Here is an 8,345-nt window from a genome sequence, read left to right as displayed (position 1 = left end):
ATAAATAGATGTTATTAAGCCTGTATTAGGGCAAATTTGTAATATAAGGTCATATAACAATTTATGCCTTAGTCGATTTCACTTTCTCTACCATACAAAGGAATTGCTTACGAAGTAATATAAGCAGAATAAAGCCCAGCAATTCAATTCGATGAAGTCTGCAGGTCCCAATAAACCAACTCGGTAAATTATGGTAAAGTAAACTAAAATTTCCTAGGGTTTTTTTGCACTGCACTTATGTTAAAAGTTTTCAAAATTATTTATTTTTTTATTATATATCTTATAAAAAGTTACCAATGGTAATACCTAATTTACCTAATTTACCACACTCGAAGTTCTGGTAAATACCAACATTCACTGCCATACGGACATAATTTACTATTTTCCTCAATTTACTTTCAATTACTCGAACTCACACACGGTCAATTACATACAATTATCTTATTTTAGCTAATACTAATATAACATTCAATATTATACTATAATATTATACTATAATATTATAATAATATAACTGTTATTATACCTGATTAAAACAAAAAATTGAAATTGGTTGCATTTGCTTCAAATGTTCCTAAAATAAGATCAAAAAATATTCATATTCTTCCAAATAAAAGTACATATGTTTATAAATATACATTTATACACATACATATATATATGTAGATCAGTAAACTTCCAAACAAGTAGGGATGTTTCTCTTATTTGCATTATGAAGTGATATTAAATGCATGAAATTTTTACGTACTGCTTGCTGGTGCCAAGCATTAATTGCAAAAACAAATAATTACACCAAAAACTAATTTGACTGTTTTCTTGTACTGCCTGCATTCGTAACAAGCAAATCTGTTTTTTGTTTTCATTTTTGTCCTTCAGTCATCAATAGTAAAATTTTAAGAAAGAACAAGCATAAGCGCGACCGATCTAGCAGCAGCGCAGAAAGAAGAAATATCTTCACTCCGCCCTCCCGTGCCTGTTGCTGAAAATTTAAAAATTGAGTCATTGTGACTCTATAATATTTTTACTCAATGATAAAACCCAATTTGGTAATCAAAACAATAACTTCAGTTATTGAAGAATAAAACCTCAAGAGTCAGTCTAGTTCAAGCATTCGAGAATTCACCATTTAAACCTTACCTATTCGGAAAAATATAACTTGTAATATATATATATATCATTAATATAATAAATAAAAATATTTTTTTTAAAAATTAAAACTCGTGACGAATAAATTTAATTGGCGCCCAACGTGGGGCACTCGTAACAATTGCGGAAAAATAAAAAGTACGCGACGCGAGTGTCAACCGCAGTAAACTCGTCACAATTGCAGAACATAAAAAGTATGCAACGCGAGTGTCACAGTAAACTCACGCTAAACGCAAACAAAAGTATGCGACGCGAGTTTTAATCACAGTGAACGCACTCGTAACTATTGCAAAAAATAAAAAGTATGCGACGCGAGTGTCAACCACAGTGAACTCACGCTAATGTGGAAAATTTATTAAAAACAGAGTACGCGACGTGAGTGAAAAAATTAAAAATTCCTGCAATACATAACACCCGAGAACAAAGGTGTTTGCAGCGAATTTTAACAATCAAGTATCCCAAAAAAAGGGGAGAAAAGTGACATAAAAATCTAAAATCTCAAATAATATAAAACGAGATTTCGCGAGTGAAATTTTTTTTAAAAAAAATTTTAATAACTAACATTAATAAGATAAATAAAAATTATTCAGTGCACAAAAACACAAACTAAAATATTGCATGTATAATTTATATTTTAAAATATAAAATAAAAAGATACATCTTTTATCTTTAAAAACTTTTAAAGTGCGTACAGAAAATCGCATACGAAAAAAATAAAAAAATTAGTGAAAATAATTGATGACAAAATATATATTAAAAACTGAGCAAAAACAATTCTAATAAAAAAAATTGCTAAATTGCTCTTGAATGAAATTGTGCTGAATAAAAACAAAAAACTTTTGAACCACCAAATGGATGACAATCTTACTGACGAGCACAAAGCAGTCCTCAGAATATTGCAGAACAGATCTGCAAGTATAAAGGCGAGAAGATACTTAGACAGCATCTACGGTCCTGAAGGAAGTCAGGATAATTCAGTCCTAAGCCCGAGCGTCTCCAGATTTTTCGAGGCATTTAGAATACAAAGTCAACGCGACAACAATCAACAAAATCAATCTCAATAACAACTTCTCTACTATTGGTGCTGATAGGAACAACACCATCTACAAACAAATTACTGGAGGTATTTCGTAATCAACTCTAACATTATTATTTACTCTTTTATTTGATTTAAATAAATTTATATAAAATACTTTAATAAAGATTGTATTAAAATACCCAATGCGTTAATCGCTGGTATTAAAACTGATTCTTTCAAGCACTATAACTGCATTTACGCTGGGTGCGTTAAAAAAGAATACTTATATATGTGTAACTATTAAATAAAAATATTAATGAATACTTGTATAAAAAATACAAAATTAAATAATTTGTACACAAAATCCTTAGTAATTTTCCCTTATATATATAAAAAAAGCTCTGCAAAAATTTTTGTTTTGCCTTGTTTTTGGTTATTCGTTTTTGGATATTTGATATATAAGAGTCCTTAAAACTGGACGAACTCCTTTCAAAATTTAAGAAATTTCGCGTGTCCAAAATGACCGAAAACACTGACATAATTACGAGACTGATTGCTGCTAACACAGTTAGCCTTCAGGCAGAAATTAATACGTTAAAAACTCAATTACTAGCCTTGACGAATACAAACGTAGTTACTGAATACGAAACGCAGACAATTGATGATAACATAAAATGCGATGAATCTTTAGGTATAATCAAATCCTTACCCGAATTTTCTGGTAAAAATAATCGGTATGTAAGTTGGCGCGAGGCCGCCAATAATTCTATTCACCTTTACACTAAAGGAAGTAAGAGATACTTCGCAGCTCTTACGATTCTTCGTAATAAAATTATTCAGGATGCCAATGACGTTTTGACAAGCCATGGCACAGTTCTAAATTTTGACGCTATTATTAGTCGTCTAGATTTCGCTTATGCAGACAAGCGACCATTACATATTCTTGAACAAGAATTGAGTGTACTACGACAAGGAAGTCGTTCAATTATAGATTATTACAATTTAGTGAATCAAAAATTGACACTCTTAATAAACAAAACCATCATGACGCATGGTACAAACAATAATATAACTAAAATTATAAATGATCAAAATCGTCAAAACGCTCTTCGAGTGTTTATCACGGGGCTGAATGCTCCATTATCTAATATCCTGTTCTCACTCTCTCCAGAGGACCTACCTAATGCCTTGGCAAAAGCCCAAGAATTAGATTCAAATAATATGAGAGCAAACTTCGCTCTGCAATTCAGCAGAAATAATGCTCATGATTACCTTTATAATAATAGGAATAATTTACGATTTCCTATCAATAATAACTTTAATAACAATAGATTCTTTAATCAAAAAAGAACATTTAATAAACCTGAACCAATGGAAGTCGATGACTCCAATCAATTTAAGCAAAATGCTTATAATCAAAATAAAAAATATAATCAAAATCAAAGAGGTTTTTCACAAAATAATAATTTTAATAGAAATTATAATAATCGAAATAAAAATGTTCAAGGTGGACAATTTTATAATCCACGAAACAATTTTATAAAAAGAGAAATGGACAGTAAAGTAAACAGTGGACAGCCTCCAGTTAAACATCAGAGGGTTAACAACATAAACGAGCGTGCTTTTTTAGACAAAGCCACGACCTCCCATATGTCTTCGCGACCACAACAAAGTCCAACAGAAGATTAAAAATTCTAATTGATACAGGCGCAACAAGTTGTTATTGTTCGCCAAACATATTTAAAGTTAGAGAAAGATTAGTTATAAAAAAAAGAATTAGGACCATTAATGGCCACACAATAATAACCCATTTTTCTGAATTTATTATATTTAATATAAAAGAAAGATTTTATGAAATAAACGGACTCGATGCAGACTTATTAATAGGCTATAACTTTCTAAAAAAGGCCAATATTACATTAAATTTCGAGAAAGAAATTTTAATATATAAAAATGAGGGATATAAAATAAATCCCTACGAAGAAAATATTAATAACGAGTATATTACCTTGGGAAATAATCCTAAGGCGCCAGCCGAAGAATTTTCCGGCACTATTGAAAAAAATAATAATATTAAAAATAAACATATTACCTTGGGAAACAATCCTAAGGCGCCAGCCGAAGAATTTTCCGGCACTATTGAAAAAAATAATAATATTAAAAATAAACATATTACCTTGGGAAAAAATCCTAAGGCGCCAGCCGAAGAATTTACCGGCAATATTTCTGATAAGAAATATAAATCAATAAATACCCGAAGCGGAGAAATAATAAATCAAATAAAAAGAATACACAATAATATAAATTTAAACATTCCTTTTAGAACGGATGTAAAAGCGGAAATCCGCACAATTGTTGAAACTCCTATATGGAGTAAACAATATCCATATCCACTATCTGTGAATGACTTTATAAATGTTGAAATTAAAAAAATGCTAAAAGACGGTATAATTCGTCAAAGTAAGAGTCCATACAACTCACCTGTTTGGGTTGTACCAAAAAAAGGTATAGAAAGAAATGGAACACCAAAACTAAGAATGGTGATTGACTTCAAGAAATTAAATGAACAAACAATTTCAGATAGGTATCCAATACCTGATACTAATGTTATTCTTTCCAATTTAGGAAAAGCATCATATTTTTCTACAATAGACTTGGAATCGGGATTCCATCAAATTTTAATGAAGGAAGAAGACATTGAGAAAACAGCTTTCTCAATAAATAATGGTAAATACGAATATTTAAGACTACCATTTGGGTTAAAAAATGCTCCTAGCATTTTTCAAAGAGCAATGGATGATATATTACGAGAATATATCGGAAAAATTTGTCATGTCTATATAGACGACATTATAGTATATTCAAGTTCCTTAGAGGATCATGAGATTCATTTACAAAAAATAATAAAAACCCTAAAAGATGCCAATATGAAAATTTCACTTGAAAAATCTAAATTTTATCAACAAGAAGTTGAATTCTTAGGATATATAGTCTCCTATAATATAATTAAAACCGATCCAAAGAAGATCGACACAATAAGTAATTTTCCTATCCCTCAGACATTACGTCAATTAAGAAGTTTTTTAGGAATGACAGGTTATTATAGAAAATTTGTAAAAGACTACGCGTCAATAACTAAACCACTTACTAAATACTTATCTGGTGAAAATGGAAAAGTTTCACAACACATGTCAAAAAAAATAAAAATCAATTTAAATGAAGATGCAATTAATGCAGCAGTGAAATTGAAAAATTTATTATCGAACAAAGTAGAACTGGCACAACCAGATTTCAATAAAAAATTTATTCTCACTACCGATGCTTCTAATATAGCAATCGGCGCAGTATTAAGCCAAGAAGGCAAACCAATCACATTTATCTCTAAAACGTTAAATTCTACAGAGCAAAATTATGCTACCAATGAAAAAGAGCTTTACGCTATAGTATGGTCTTTAAAGACATTAAGAAATTATCTTTACGGAGTTTCCGATTTGGAAATACATACCGATCATCAACCCTTAACTTTTGCGGTATCTACCCGCAACCCCAATGCTAAAATGAAAAGATGGCACTCATTTATTGAGGAATTTGCCCCAAAAATAATTTATAAACCAGGAGCTACCAATGTAGTAGCTGATGCCCTTTCAAGGCAATACTTAAATCACATTTCGGAAGAATCTTCCTCTATAAATACTCAGCACTCAGCTGAAAGTAGTGATAACAACATCATTCAAGAAACAATGAAACCCCTTAATCAATTTAAGCAACAAATTCTATTGAGCAAAGCCTCATTTACTATCCATGAATCAAAAACGACATTTGGAAAAATTAGACATATTATTGAGTATGATACTCCTGAAAATTTGCTTACTATATTAAAAGATTATTTACAACAAAAAATAACAACAGCAATTCATTGTACCATAGAGGATCTTTATGAAATTAAAAATATTTTACTAAACAATTTCAATATTAAATTCGTATATACAAAACTATTTCCAATTGATATAGTCAATCTTGATGATCAGGCAGCCATAGTAGAACAAACTCATATTCGCGCACACCGCAATTATAAGGAAAATGTGAAACAAATTCAAGGCAATTATTATTGGCCTAAAATGAAGGATCATTTCAAACAATTTGTTAGAAATTGTGAAATTTGTAATAAAAACAAATACGACAGGCATCCGCAAAAAGCACAAATTGGCGAGGCTCCAATTCCTAAGAAAGAGGGGGAGCAGATTCATATAGACATTTTCTTCGCCCAAAAATTAAAGTTTCTCACATGCGTTGACGCATACTCAAAATATTTAGTAGTTAAATTAATTGACGACAAAAGTAAACTTGATGAAAAAGTATTAGAAATTTTGCAAAACTTTCCTGATATTAAGAAAATAACTTTAGATAATGAGCCAGGTTTTACAACAGCTCAATTTAAATCTTTAATGCAAAGATTAAACATTCAGGTATATTATTGCGACCCAAGGCATAGCACTACTAATGGTCAGATTGAAAGGGTTCATTCTACAATAATAGAAATTACAAGATGCATTAAGCAAGAATATAATTTAATAAGTGACGTTGAATCTATCTTCAGAGCTGTTCAACAGTACAACAAAACAATACATTCTGTCACAAATAAAAAACCAATTGATATATTTTTCAATAAAATAAATCATGATAATAATGAAATAAATTTAAAAATTGCTCAAAGTAAAATGATTAAAAGGAACGAAATTAATAAACCCCTAAAAACATATAAACAAAATGATATAATATATGAGAAAATAATTGGTGAAAGAAATAAGCTTCAACCAAAATTTAGAAAACAAAAAGTTAAAGAGGACTTAGGAAACAGGATAAGAATTTTTAAGAATAATAGAATAATTCATAAAGATAATATTAAAACGTAACATACTTTTCAGACAATGGAAATTTTTATCTTAATAACATTATTAACCAAATTGGTTACAACGGATATCATAGACTACACGCGTGAAGACTATGTATTAATCGAAAACGATAAAGCAGCAATCTATGATGACTTTGGTGAAATTTATCATATAACTAACTTAACATATTATGATCAAATAATACAACAATTTCAACACGCATTAGATACAGAAATGAACTTCGTTAACAGTGATAATAAAATTAACTATGTCGACATTGACACAGATATTCATATAATCAGAATACTTTTTACACAATTACAAAAAATAAAAGTTCACAGAAATAAACGTGGTATTAATGAAATAGGAACCTTATGGAAGTGGATAGCAGGTTCACCTGACCACGACGACTTTGTTAAAATAACAAACAAAATAGAAGAACTAGTACAGAACAATAATCAACAATTTGTTACAAACTCGAAAATTTTTAAAGCAATAACCGAACTGAATACAATTATAAAGAACTTGAATAGTAACACTCAATTTTTTAGAATGACAAAACAACAAAATAAATTAATAATGAACGAATTACAAAATACGTTACAAACTGTAACCTTAGCAAAAATGGGTATTCTCAACACAGCAATTCTGAACTTAAAAGAAATTCAGGATATTACGAAACATGAACATGATACTGTTACTATAACTGACTTAATGGATACCTCACAATTTAAAATTTTACAAAGCAATGATCTAATTGTAGTTTATATCAAATATCCGATTATTAAACAAAATTGTAAGAAATATGAAGCCAGAGCCATAAGTAAAGAAGATGGCAAATTATTAATAGATAAAGAAATTGCAAAATGCAATGATAAATATTTAAATATAAAAAATTGTAAAATAGAAATAAGTAACACATTTTGTCAATCTATTAATGAAAAATCCTGTTTCACGAATTTATTAAATAATGAAAAATCTAAATGTAAAAAAATAAGAGAAAGAAATAAAGAATTGGAAATTATTAAAGACGGAGCTATATTGATCTCCGGAAAGAATGTTGTAAATAATAAAAACCTAAACGGTACATATTTAATAACCTTTGTTAATCATACTATCATTAATAATCAAACTTATATTAATCAAGAATCCATAATATGGAATTATGTAAAAAATATTAAACCAGCAAATTATGAAATATCGGAATATATAGAATCCGAAAATAAAGATTTGAAATTTGAAAATATTAAATTGCTAGATTTGTATAAAAATAAAATAGAAAGACATCC

This window comes from Teleopsis dalmanni, chromosome 2 (genome assembly GCF_002237135.1).
Source record: "Teleopsis dalmanni isolate 2A chromosome 2, ASM223713v2, whole genome shotgun sequence".
Taxonomy (NCBI): domain Eukaryota; kingdom Metazoa; phylum Arthropoda; class Insecta; order Diptera; family Diopsidae; genus Teleopsis; species Teleopsis dalmanni.
The sequence above is the reverse complement of the archived record's forward strand: the minus strand, read 5'-3'. Positions refer to the sequence as shown.